Below are 13,227 nucleotides of genomic sequence, written 5' to 3'. Positions count from 1 at the left end.
CTGTTAGCGCACATCCATATTCTTAAAAGGTCAATTGCAGGTGTTTGGCTGTTTGAAGATGCAGTGCTGTGCATTAAGTGTACGAACGAACAAACTATTCATCTGCTGGTAAAACAGCAGATAGCTTCACCATTTCCTCTGCTTGATTAAAGCTAGAATTACTCTGGTTGTTTGTGAGGACAGCGTCTCGGTCCATTTGATGAGGACAATTAGAGAATGAATACATCAAGAAGACTCACTGTATATCTCTTAAAATGTTTTTTTTCTTTTGAGTTAATGCCAAAGAACTTGCATTATTAATGTGCATGGAAAAGTATCAGTCACAAACACTTACATTGCATTTGGCAAATGATTGCATAATTGGCCTATAATCCTTCAGCTCAGTGATTTTAATGTATAGTTTCAATAGTAAGCAATGTGGTCTGGTGAACCTTGAACTTCCCGATCACTTCTTCCCTTCAGCGTTTTCTCTTCGGCAGTAACTGCTCTTAAATCGCTCATCTGTTGGAGGTGGCAACACCATCATGATATTACGTCCAGATGTGACTCAGTCAATGTTAGATGTCATATCTTATCGTGCAACATATGGTCTCTATCAGATTCAAATATGAATGTCCAGCTTCATTAATGCACAGACACAGACTCGACGTCTCTGGACAGAAGCAAACATCTGGTGTTCGGTGTTTTTCCAGTGCGTGTTTTTAGGCTGCAGCACTTGATGTTCCATGTTTTAGGATGGACAAGTGAAGTGGCTTCAAAGAAATGGTTTACTTAGCTTAGAATAATTTACGAAAGATTCCCTCTATTACAAGGGTCACCTATAGGCCAGAACGACTGATTTCATTTGGAAAAGTGCTGATGCAACAGATTGGAAATGATTTGCAGTAATATTCAAATAATAAACCAATTAGCCATAGAGATGAGCACTAAATGTGTGATTTTGACTGTGCTTTTTGACTTTCCCATCAAAAAAATCTTAGTAGTTCAATACTGTGCTTTTATGTAAACTATATAAAGGCTCTTTTGAGCTTTCTTTTCATCAAAGAATCCTGAAAAATAAAATGTATGATGGTTTCTACAGAAATATGAACTGTTTTCAACATTGATAATAATCAGAATTGTTCGTTGAGCAGCAAATCATCATATTAGAATGATTTCTGAAGGATCATGTGACACTGAAGACTGGAGTAATGATGCTGAAAATTCAGCTTTAACATCACAGGAATTAATTACATTTTACAATATATTCACATAGAGAACTGCTGTTTTAAACTGTAATAATATTTCACATTTTTACTGTTTTTACTGTATTTTTGATTAAATAAATGCAGCCTTGGTGAGACACATTAACATTAACAAACTATACCAACCACCAAATTTTAGTTTTAATTTTTTTTCTTAATTGCTTGCTAAATGTTTGATATGTGTGTACCATGTTTGTCAATAAACCACAGTGATGTAAATTCCAGATATTAGCAGCAATGTGATTTTTGTGTTAATTAACCTTCATTCTGTTCTTAAAAAAACAACCATTTATAAAGGTTTCTTTAGCAATTGAAGCCGCCCGTAACAGCCGAAAGCAATACCTCTAAGAGTCACGTGATCTTCTGATTCAGCAGACTGAGAGCTAACCAGATAAATGTGTCAACAACAAAGAAAAAATGTGCCTGTCTACAGTAAATCAGCGGGGCATGGCATCTTTACAATATACTAAAGCCCAATGGAAGTGATGTGCACTCTGTTACCAGCTAGTTCTGCTTTTCTGACTCTAAAGATTATTGAGCAAATGATCAATTTGTCAAGTCTTAAGCAAAGAGCATGTGGCAGTCTATGGCAGTGCAGTTCAAGCGGAGGCTTTTTATAATGATTGGATTTGTTGTGATTTGAGCTCTTAAATGATCAGGACAAAATACTGAGCTGGTACGTGTCTCTCCACGTTCCTCCACGGTGAGTAAAACCACTTTAAATATTCACAGTTGTCATCCTCAATCTAATAACGTCATTCTTTGAAAGCTGTTGTTCTTGGAGGCTCACCAGGACTTTGATGCAGTTCAATCAGTCCTTCATAGGTGTGGCTTCAAAGTCTTTTCTTCCTGTCAGTGAAATTAATTAGATTGCAAAATACCTGAAAGAAATAAAAAGATGGCATTTATAATAGATTTCCAGGAGGCTTTAACACCTCGAAGACTTTTTTTTTTTAAATTTTCATTATTGTTCTATAGTTTTTATTCATTATTATTTCAGTTTTCCGTTTTAGTTATTTTAGCACATCAAGTTAAACTAAATGAAAATGAGTTGCTTTGGCAACTAGCTGAAATCAAATAAGTGTAAGTTTGGTAACACTTTACTTAAAGGGGTCCTTGATTATGATTTCACTTTTTAATCTTTAGTTAGTGTGTAATGTTGCTGTTTGAGCATAAACAACATCTGCAAAGCTACAACGCTCAAAGTTCAATGCAAAGGGAGATATTTTCTTTTACAGAAATCACTTTTTAAGGACTACAACAAGCTTCTTCCTGAGTTAGTGACATCACAAACCTCAAAATTTACATAAACCCCGCCCCCGGGAACACACAACAAAGTGGGCGAGGCCATGTTGGGCTGCTTTAGAGAAGAGGAAGAGTTGTTGTAGTAGAGTGTTGTTGACATGCCGTCATTTTACGCCGGACTGCTTCACAAACGAGGCTCAATTCAATGCTGGATTTGCACAAAAGATTAACATGACGGCACATGCTAGTGGATGAGTTGAATCAACTCCACAGCAACTACATAAATTTATCCACTAACCATTCAGAAACATCCAGTTTCATTCTAAAAGTTGTAACTTCTTCCTGAGTCTCTCCATCAGTGTCGACTCCGGTTTGAACAATGTAAGGCTGAACACCGTTACTGACAATCCTCATTTTGGCTGCGTGAGATTCTCCAGCTTTGTTGTTGTTGATCGACCGAAGCGCGAGCTGTTAAAGCTCTGCCCTCTTCTGGAAAGGGGATCGGGAGCAGCAGCTCATTTGCATTTAAAGGGACACGCACAAAAACGTATTTTTGCTCACACCCAAATAGGGGCAAATTTGACAAGCTATAATAAATGATCTGTGGGGTATTTTGAGCTGAAACTTCACAGACACATTCTGGAGACACCAGAGACTTATATTACATCTTGTGAAATTGGCATTAAAGTTCCCTTTTAAAGCCTTTATATATAATGCATTATTTAGGCACCTTATAAAAAATTGCATGATCTTGTGAATTGTTACACCTTTAGAAAGTATAGGTAACAAATACCACCTATAGTAAGTACCAACACTATCTCGCGACCAATTCGTACGCATTTTATGAGGTGGCTAATTTGTACGACCTCACTTGTATGAATTCTTACAATTTGTCTAAACCCAAGTGACGGGTAGGTTTAGGGGTAGATCATTCATATGAATTCATACGAATTGGGCAACTCATAAAATACGTCGATTTAGCCAAAATCGTATGAATTCGTCTGAGTGAACTTGTACGAATTCGTACGAATTAGTCACCTAATAAAATACGTATGAATTGCTGTGAGATTGGGTTGATGTAGTTACTTAACATTACTCAGTACTTCAATGTATCATTACATCTTAAAATAAAGTGTAACCAAAGTATAATGCATTAAAACAAGAAATCTGCAAATATTGTAATGCATTTTAACTTTATGATAACAACTGAACTCTTTTTGCATCATTGAATCGTTATATTCCTGCATCCCTGTAAAGCAGTTTTGAAACAATCTTGTAAAAAGTGCTACAGAATTAAAGGTGACTTGACTTAACTTAATGTTTATTTTATTTCAAAACATATCTTTTTTATGGTTTTGGTTTTAGTTAACTAAAGTAACCCTTTGCAGGGTTACCAGACAAATCACCAGTAACCATTGGCAAGGATACATTAAACAGCTTTAATTCTCATTCCAAAGAAAATCTTTTGATTACAAGTATTTCGAAAGCATGTGAAGGGCTTTGTGACGCCCGGCCCGCAGCTGCTAACCGTGTTTGTCATGTTATCACGTTAGCCTCTGGAAGCGACGGGAGACAGACCACACTCAGACCGTTCACTTCCTAAATACATTTGTTCATTAATTCACTTTCTGCCCACTTCAGCAGGCTCTGACCTTTCATCGGATGCCAAGCCGCTGAGTAAAAGAACACGGTCCGTCCCGCGTCCCTGCAGCCCAGCTAATGGAGTTAGTGTAATGCCTTCTCAGAGGCCGTCGTAAAACTGAATTGGGACCAAGATGGCTTTTTCTGCAGCCCACCACTCTCATGAAGCGCAGCGGGGTCTTTGAGCCGCGCCTGCGCCTGCAGACAATCTAATTGCTATTGACATTCTCGTCTCTGAGGAAATTTGACATCTAAGGGCAAACAATTCTATTTAGTCGGCTGAATACTCTCAATGGAGGAGCGGCGCGGTTCTGTTCGGCTCCCCACGTACTCTCGTGCGGCAATCGATCCTAATCTGATTCTGGACAAGGAGCAGAAAAATGGAAATAAAATCAAAAGCACTGTTAGGGCAAAATATTAACAAGGGAGAACAATCCTGGTGGTGGACAGCAGCAGTAATGTGCTTCTGCGACAGTATTGTTAATGCACGGGCTCCTCCAGAAAGGTGCCTCTGCCTCAAAGAAATCTGCTGCTCCAGCTAAAAGCGCCACAGGCTGCCAAAAGGGCCTCATTCCCTGAGAGCGCGCGTTCGTTCATTCGTTCATTCGTTCGGCCCAGCGCCGCCTGCTCGCCTGATTTCATTAGCCTCACTCCCTGGAGAACACATCTCGTTTTTTGTGAGAGTGGACCATCCTGGAGGGTTTTACAATGAAGGTCCATCATAGAAGAGAGAGTGCATGTGTGAGAGATGACGGATCTGACAAATTGAAGTGGCCCTTACAATATCTCTGTTGTCGAGGGTGCGTTTGTACTCCAAAGGCTACTGTTGGTCGGAGGGTGTTTCACTTGTCCTGGTCTGTCCATGAGGGAATGAGATATGCAGGGTCAACTGTAAGTAAGATATTTGGTGAATCAACTCAAAACATTCATCTGTTTGAACATTTGGACCTGATACATCTGCATTCAGTGCGTTTATAATGGAGCTACAGCACACTCTTTAAAATAAAGGCTCTTGATTGGCATCAGACACTCCATGAACATTCCTTAAAGGATTAATTCACTTTAAAAATGAAAATTACCCCATGATTTACTCACCCTCAAGCCATCCTAGGTGTATACGACTTTCTTCTTTCAGACGAATACAATCTGAGTTATATTAATAATCATCCTGATGCTCCTATACGTTATAATGCCAGTGAACAGAAACCACCTGTTTGAAACTCAAAAAAGTGCATCCATCTATCATAAACGTACTCCGCGCCGGCTCCAGGGGGTTAATAAAGGCCTTCTGAAGTGAAGCGATGCATTTGTGTAAGAAAAATATCCATATTTATCACATTATAAAGTAAAATAACTAGCTTCCGCCAGACCGCCTTCTGTATTCAACTTACGAAAAAAGCGTAACTGGCGTCATATAAGTTACGCTTTTTTCGTAAGTTGAATACGGAAGGTGTAGGACATAGCCTAAGCGTTTTGAACTGTGAGATGTGTTACACTTTCTTCGTAAGTACTGTATGTTTATGATAAATTTAGCTTTAGTCATTTTAGTACTTCACCTTAAACTTTTTAAGTTTAAACTATCAGTTTTTTAAGATTTTTTCGCCTAATACATATATTTTAATTTATTTCAGTTCTAAATTCAAAATTCAAATTTTAGCTTTAGTTAGCAATATGAACACTGTTAGTAACTGAATTTCAGATAGTAATGTGTATAAATAAATGTTGGCTATAGGCACACCGCAGGAGTCTGTGATCTGAAATGTAGAAAATGTGAACTCGTCGCTGAATCATGATTTCTGAGTGAAAGTGAGAGTTAAGAGCCTTTCAGACTGTCCTGCGAGATCTCAATCGCTGCACCTGATGGAGGCCTTTCTCAAAGCACCTGAGGTAATGTTCCCTGCCACTGATAGGGCTTGATTTACACAGGTTGAAATGCAGGCCTTGCGTCTCCTGCTATGGGGGATAAACAGGTCGGCTGGTCTCAGAGGCTTTCGTGTTGATCAGTTGTGCAGATAGACGTCCATAAACGTCTGTCTTGTGGCCCGTGGCGGTGTCTGCTCGGAGACTGATGTTATCATGGAGAACAGGCCAGAGATGTGGACACATTCCTCCTGTTGGCTATTGACTCAATGAGGGCCTGTTCCTCGTTCTCAGTGTTTAGCATGTTAATTAGACGTCTAGCCAGTGCAAGGAGACAGTGGCACAAATCTGGAGGAGCGTAATGAAATTTAGTACAGTGGACAAGATGCTTGTGAAATCAGTATTGTCACCGAGGACTTTTCAGGCCAAAATAACGGAGCGGTTGCATGAAATTACCATGTTTTTGTGACACTGCAGGGTGGAACTGGTTTGTCAGATAAAGCGTGTTTACATCCATGCTTCACTCACACAAACATAAACCTAAACATGATCCACCGCCGAAGCAGTGATCTGACTGATCCATGAGCCGAAGTCATCTTCTCTCCTGTGCTTTCAGGAACTCTCAGAATGATCAGGGAATGTTTGGGAAGTCAAGAATGAGATATGAAGTCAATATTTCAATGTTTGTTGATGGCAACATGACATGCTTTTAAAGGGTGTTCACACTTGGGTTCAGTCTATGGCCTTGTTCAGTGATCAAACTGAGTGAAAACAAACAAAAATAATCTTTGCATTGACTTTGCAGCTGGACTTTAAAGTGGACTCAAACCTCTTGTTAACTGTGATAGTGTTCTAGTCCACATCACATTCACACTGCTGTTTTTAGGAACCTAATCAACTGGAATATATTTAATAATAATAATAAAATATCATTTTTTATATTCTCCCTCTAATTATATAAAAATAAATATATTACTATTGTAATAATACAATTGTAGTGTACAATAAAAATTAATGTTTTGAATGAAATGAATATGATGGTTGTGGTTTGCTATTGGTGGATCTCATGTGAGTGACAGGTTGCCCCCGCTCTATCATCAGAAAAGAGACATCACTGAGAGAGAGAGGGGAAGTTATTCTGATTCAAGATTACGAGGAACATGAATTTAAAACAATAATGATGTGCACCAATAAATCATTTAGAATAAACACTGCAATATTCCATTAAAAAATAAGAATTGTCAATTTTGATTTCATGGTGACTTTAAGTCTCTGTGTCTATTTGACAACATGTTTACACTACAAATCTGGTTAAACACTGTCCACAAAAATGTTGGAAATTATGCGAATGTGAAAATAACCAGTGTTTGGGGTAACGCATTACAAGTAACTTGAGTTACGTAATCAGATTACTTTTACAAGTAACTATTAAAGTAAAGCATTACTTTTTCAATTTACAACAAAATACCCAAGTTACTTTTTCAAATAAGTAACGCAAGTTACTTTTTCCCATTTATTGACTGACAGCTCTCCTGTCTCCACGTTGAGAGAAATAAAGGTCAGAGGTGTTGTGTTCGCTGTGTGAACATGATGGTTATTGTATGCGAACATGCATTTACTCATCTCACTTGCACGAAAACATTCATTATTTCTCAAAATAAATAAAAACAGTGAAATGCAATCTCATAATTTTATGCAAACCTGTAATAATTAACTATATTAAATTACACAAATATACTTTATGTATTTAATCTCACTTTATTAACCAATGTCTTTGCTGCTGACCTTCAATGATCTAATTCAACCATACTAATAAGCAAAAATGACTTAGATTTAGAAATAAGAGCGTTGAACGTCCTTCTCCTGTATCCTATTCTTCTTTAATCCAGAACTGCAGCACAGCTGAAAGGTTTGTTTGAGCTGCGCCCTCTACTGTACAGGCGTAAATATGCATTTCCTTCAGTCTGAGGCGTATTCATTTCACTTTTGGTGTGAAAGGGCCTTAATTTTTGCCAAAAATAGAGCTTTTTTTTTTTTTTGTTATTTAAAAACAAACAAACAAGCCCACCCCAGGTTAGAAAAAGTAACGCAAAAGTAATGCAATTTTATTGTAATGCATTACTTTTAAAAGTAACAATTCCCCAACACTGAAAATAACATACTCATATGCGCATGCAAAGATGAAGCTCGAGTGGAGCAGCGTTTACTGTGAACTGAAGACGCTGAACACAACATACAGCAACTCTTACCATTAGAGTTGTGCTGTGGACTTCACTATTCTAACAGAATTAGATCGATTATTAAAGCTTTATAGTTATAGTTATTGTTATCGTAAACGGCCCTTAAATCACAGCCACTCACTTAAGGAGAGTATGTGTTCCCTGTGGAAATCACATGTCATTCCAGCTAACAGGGAACATTCTGTCAAGATTCTATCAAAGATATGAACAAACATTCTTCCAGTAACATTAAGAGAATGTTTGTTCAAAGCAGTGTTTAAAGTGGGCCAGTGCGCAGTACCTTCTCTATTTTTACCTTTAGCATACCGCCAGTTTTCTTCGCATATACCCGCACTTACCAACACGTATGGAAGTCCGCCGCGCCCTCCCTTCCTCAGGAACACGTTTTGAACCGGTATACCAGTATTGTGCTGCATTCTGAACCCCGCCAAATTATTACCCCCCTAATATTGGTACACTATAAAAAATTATCATGATTTTTAACAGTAAAAAACTGTGAAAATGCTACTGCGAAAAACAGTTAATTGGTTTACAGAAAGTTTCCGTATTATATATGGTGAATAACTGTAACAGATCTAACCGATCTAATTTAATGTAATTTTACAGTAAAATACCATTAAATTTACAGTTTTTGGAAGTGAAAAATAAAAAGTCATTGTATAATTTACACTGAAAAAACGTAAATTGACATTGCCACAATTCCCTGCATGACACTTCACATTTTGACGTATTTTCTTTGAAATAACTCTGTTTCTTCTTAGTTTTTTTTTTTTTTCCTAATCAGTTTTGTACATTGAGGTTTTATGTCACATCTAATGTTGTTAAATGTTCAGTGCATTTTTAAAATTTCATGTGGGTTACAATGACACTGTGTGCACCTTCTATATATTAGTATTGCCCTTCTCAGCTTTTGGAAAAGCTGCTTATGATGAGCTTTGATTCATCATGTGACTCTCATCACCACTGTTTAATGGTTGTCAGTGTATTACAAAGGTACAAAACAGATAATAGTACTTCAACAAGTTGGTAAATTAACATTATATCAGTCAATGAAGTATGTTTTTTTTTACTGTAAATTTAAATTAAATCTCTAAAACCTAAAATGTTGCTACCATATTTTTTACAGTAAATTTCTGAAAACCACAGCTGGCATTTATTTACTGTAAATTTTACTGGGATTTTTTTTTTTTTTTTTTTACAGTTTAGGTTTAGGATTAGGTGTGGGGTTAGAATTAGGCAATCAGGTATCAAATGTTTTTTTTTTTGTTTTTTTTTAAATGTTGGTACTTGTTTCGGAACGTTCAGAGAACATTCAAAAGTAGTATTCCCATAATGTCTGAAGAATGATAAAATGGAATGTTCCCTTAACATTCACATAACCAAGAAAAAATGTTTTTAAAACATTTATTTATTTTTAAACTGGCCATTTTGAAAGTTCATAGAACCTTCAGAAATAACATTTTCATAGCTTGTTGGTGAAACATTCTTAGAACATATTTTCTCAAAACCCTGTGATTTTGTTATTATTATTAGTTGGTAAAAGATCCTTTTTTTTACAATAGATAAAAATTTACAGAAAATGATGTGTGGTCAGAAGACAGCACTGTACCATAGAATGTTAATCAAGCACAATTAGTGAAAGTCTGATCTTTAGCACGTCACTCTAGGTCAGATTCTTCTCGACTCTTTCTGCTGCCAATGGAAACAAACAGTGCGGCACATTCTCTCGATTCTGTCATCATGAATAATGAGCTCAAGATCACTTCCTTCACACAGACCCTCCAGGATCTCTTTAACACAAATTTGGATTGACTTCAGATCACTGGGTTTGATAGCGATAGTGTGTGCCAATACTAGTTAAATCAGTTAAATGCTTATACAACTGCTATCACTATTCCCTCCTTTAATAATAGCTTTATTCGTTTATTAAACAAATTCAATGATGTCCTTTAAATCCTCCACATTCAGCAGTGATCTAATATCAGTTTTGTAACACGATCTCTCCTATTATACTAGAAAGGCTCAGCTTAAAAGTATTCCCTTTTTGAAATATGATGTCTTAAAGATGAATCAAATATGCTATATGGCAATTTTGTTTCCCAAGATGCTTAACACAGCTGTCTTGATCTTGCTCCGCCATCTGGATGGTACGGCCATAGAGAAGATGATAATGCACTTTATGATGAGGGGAGGATGAAACCTTTGACCTTCACAGCCCTTTGACCTCTCTGGGCAATATTCAGCGGTATTCCTATAAGTAGCATATGCTTCCTCGTCCGATATGTTAAAGAAATTTATAACCAGAGCTTTGTCGATAAGGTCCCAGTGGGCTGCGAAAAGCCACATCTAGTATATATCGGACTTTTCTCACAGATTGTCTAGCTCGTTTTCTGGTGGAAATTATGGCAAGTCATCTTCTGTCAGCTATGCAGTTGAAGCATAACCAGATATGTACTAGCTTACAGTAATGACCAGGTTTGACATAGACCTGTAGCTCCCAACACATGTTGTGAAGGGATCCAGTGACAGTGCAGGTTCTGCTTCATCAGGGTCCGGTGTAAGGCGAGCTGATGTTTCGCTCCCTGGGGAATCGCGGCGATGCTGAAAGACGTGTTGGTATATTTGGAGCATCCTCCTCATCTGTCGTGTTCTGCACACTGACCCTCTGCCAAACCACCGTCGCCTCGCTGTGGTCGCCAAGGTGAAATCTTTCCTCCCCTGTATTTATTCACTGGCTCATAAATAAAGCAGATGTTTTCAGAATCATAAAGAGCTTTATTGCCAAGTGTGCTTTCATGTAATCATTTAAAGCTGCAGTCTGTAACTTTTTTTTTTGTTTTTTTGTTAAAAATCAATTTTTGAGCAAGAACATAACCAGCCAGTGTTCAAAACTATCTCCTTACCTTAGCCCGATTCACAACGATAAGCTTGTAATGTTTTCTAATTCGGGTGGTACTGCTGGGTTTCCACGGGAAATTTGAGCATGCCGCCATTCGTCTTTGTGTCATTACATCACGTCTGTTTACATAAAGAACGAGTCCCAGCTAGTAGGTTATATGGCAGATCATTTATAGCCTTTACTCACAGCAGCTGCAATAATTAAACTTATCATTTTGATGGCGGATTGTAATCCAGAAAGGTCCAAATGACAATCATGAGTGATAACTGGAGATTCAGCCATAGTCAAAAGACTTCGGACTGCGGAGTGGCTACAGAAATTGAAATCTACAGGTAACGCTAATACATACTAAATACACATAGTCACGCAATGCTCATGTTGTTAACATTAACAATTTGAGAACAAAGTATAACAATAATAATAATTTTTTTGTACGGTTTGACGTGATCCGAGCTAAGCAATCGTTAGATTTAATCACCATTGGCAGCGCGATTTATTGTAATGATTTTTTCCTCAGTTGATTCGAACAAAAGTGGCAGATTTGTTACTTACATGTTCAGACATTTTCCAGTGAAAATTCTCATTTTGGTCATACTTCCAAGACTACAATCTGTGATTCTGATGTACAGAATCCACACCGGTGTGGTGACTGACAGAAAACATTAGATTCATCCGTGCTGAGGAGCCGTGCCGATGCACAACCCACGTAAAGATGATAATTCCACAAATAACTGCAATTGCAGTTCAGTTCAAACAGAGATGGCGACAAAGAGGCAAAACTTACGGACTACAGCATATTCTGGCAAGGTTCTGAACAAGAATTCTTCCAGTAACATTATTAAAACGTTTGTTCAAAGTTATCTGGTTTTTAATAATGTTCTCAAAATGTTATCATAAAAACATCCTTCATGGAACCCTTTTTTTTTCTGAAACATTTTAGTTTAAGGTTTTTTAAATGTTACTATTGTTTCAGAATGTTCAGAGAACATCAAAAGTAACGTTTGCATAATGTTTGAAGAATGATAAAATGGAATGTTCCTCCTAACATTCGCATAACCAACAAAAAAGTTTTTAAAGCATTTAAATAACTGGACATTTTCAAAATTTTGAGCTACAACGTTCACATAACTTAATAGGAACGTTAGTGAAACGTTCTTAAAACATATTTCTGTTAGCTAGAATTTTTCTTGGTAATGAAGCTTCCAGTGCACAAATATAAATACACCCACAAGACACATAATAAGAAAATTAAAGAAATAAAGATATGAAGAAGACACAGTTATGGCGCTTTGAACGGCATGCTTGGAACCTCCACCAAGGTGGTACTATTTAAGCGAGCCTTACCGAGCCGTACCATGCAGTGGAAAAGCGCCATTAGACAGTCAGGAAAGAGATATTTACATATTGTCTGACCTTTCAGTGCAGGCAGAATCTGTTTTATGGCCGTGTATGAGATTTATCATTTAAGGGGTGAAGTGGCGACACCAAAAATAATATCAAAATTTGCCAAACGATGCAGATTGTTAACCACTGTGTTCTCTGTACAACAACATAACTCGCTGCCTAGCCACTGTTGAGTGATGAATCGCTGGAGAAACTAACTAGCTAGTCACAACTGTTTCCCAAAACCATAGTAACATCACACATCCACGTACATGAGGATTGGCCAATAAGCACCTTTTTTTCCACAACATAATTTCTCCGTGCCGCTGCTGTAAATAACGTACATGGACCAAGGACTATCTCTTACGTTCAGTACAAGAGCACATATGCACCCCTCAAAATAGTGCTTGTATTCTCTTGAAACACTAAAAACATAAATACAGTATGGAATATATAGACTGTACTGCATGTTAGCTTAAGTCCATGTGTCACGTTAAATATAAACTATGCTTCTAACCACAGGACGAGAGCTGTCGTTCCAACCATGCAAGTGTTCACTGGAACTATGGTTTCGGGAAATACTGAATCGTTAAACTATGTTGGTAACAACAGAACATAGTTGGCTAACGATGCTTTTGGGAAACGGTCAGGATTTGACTCTGCGTATGAAGACCCCACCTGTAAGTAAACATACAAATGGCCGCATAACCCCTCT

Source organism: Ctenopharyngodon idella, chromosome 5, assembly GCF_019924925.1.
Source record: "Ctenopharyngodon idella isolate HZGC_01 chromosome 5, HZGC01, whole genome shotgun sequence".
Taxonomy (NCBI): domain Eukaryota; kingdom Metazoa; phylum Chordata; class Actinopteri; order Cypriniformes; family Xenocyprididae; genus Ctenopharyngodon; species Ctenopharyngodon idella.
The sequence above is the reverse complement of the archived record's forward strand: the minus strand, read 5'-3'. Positions refer to the sequence as shown.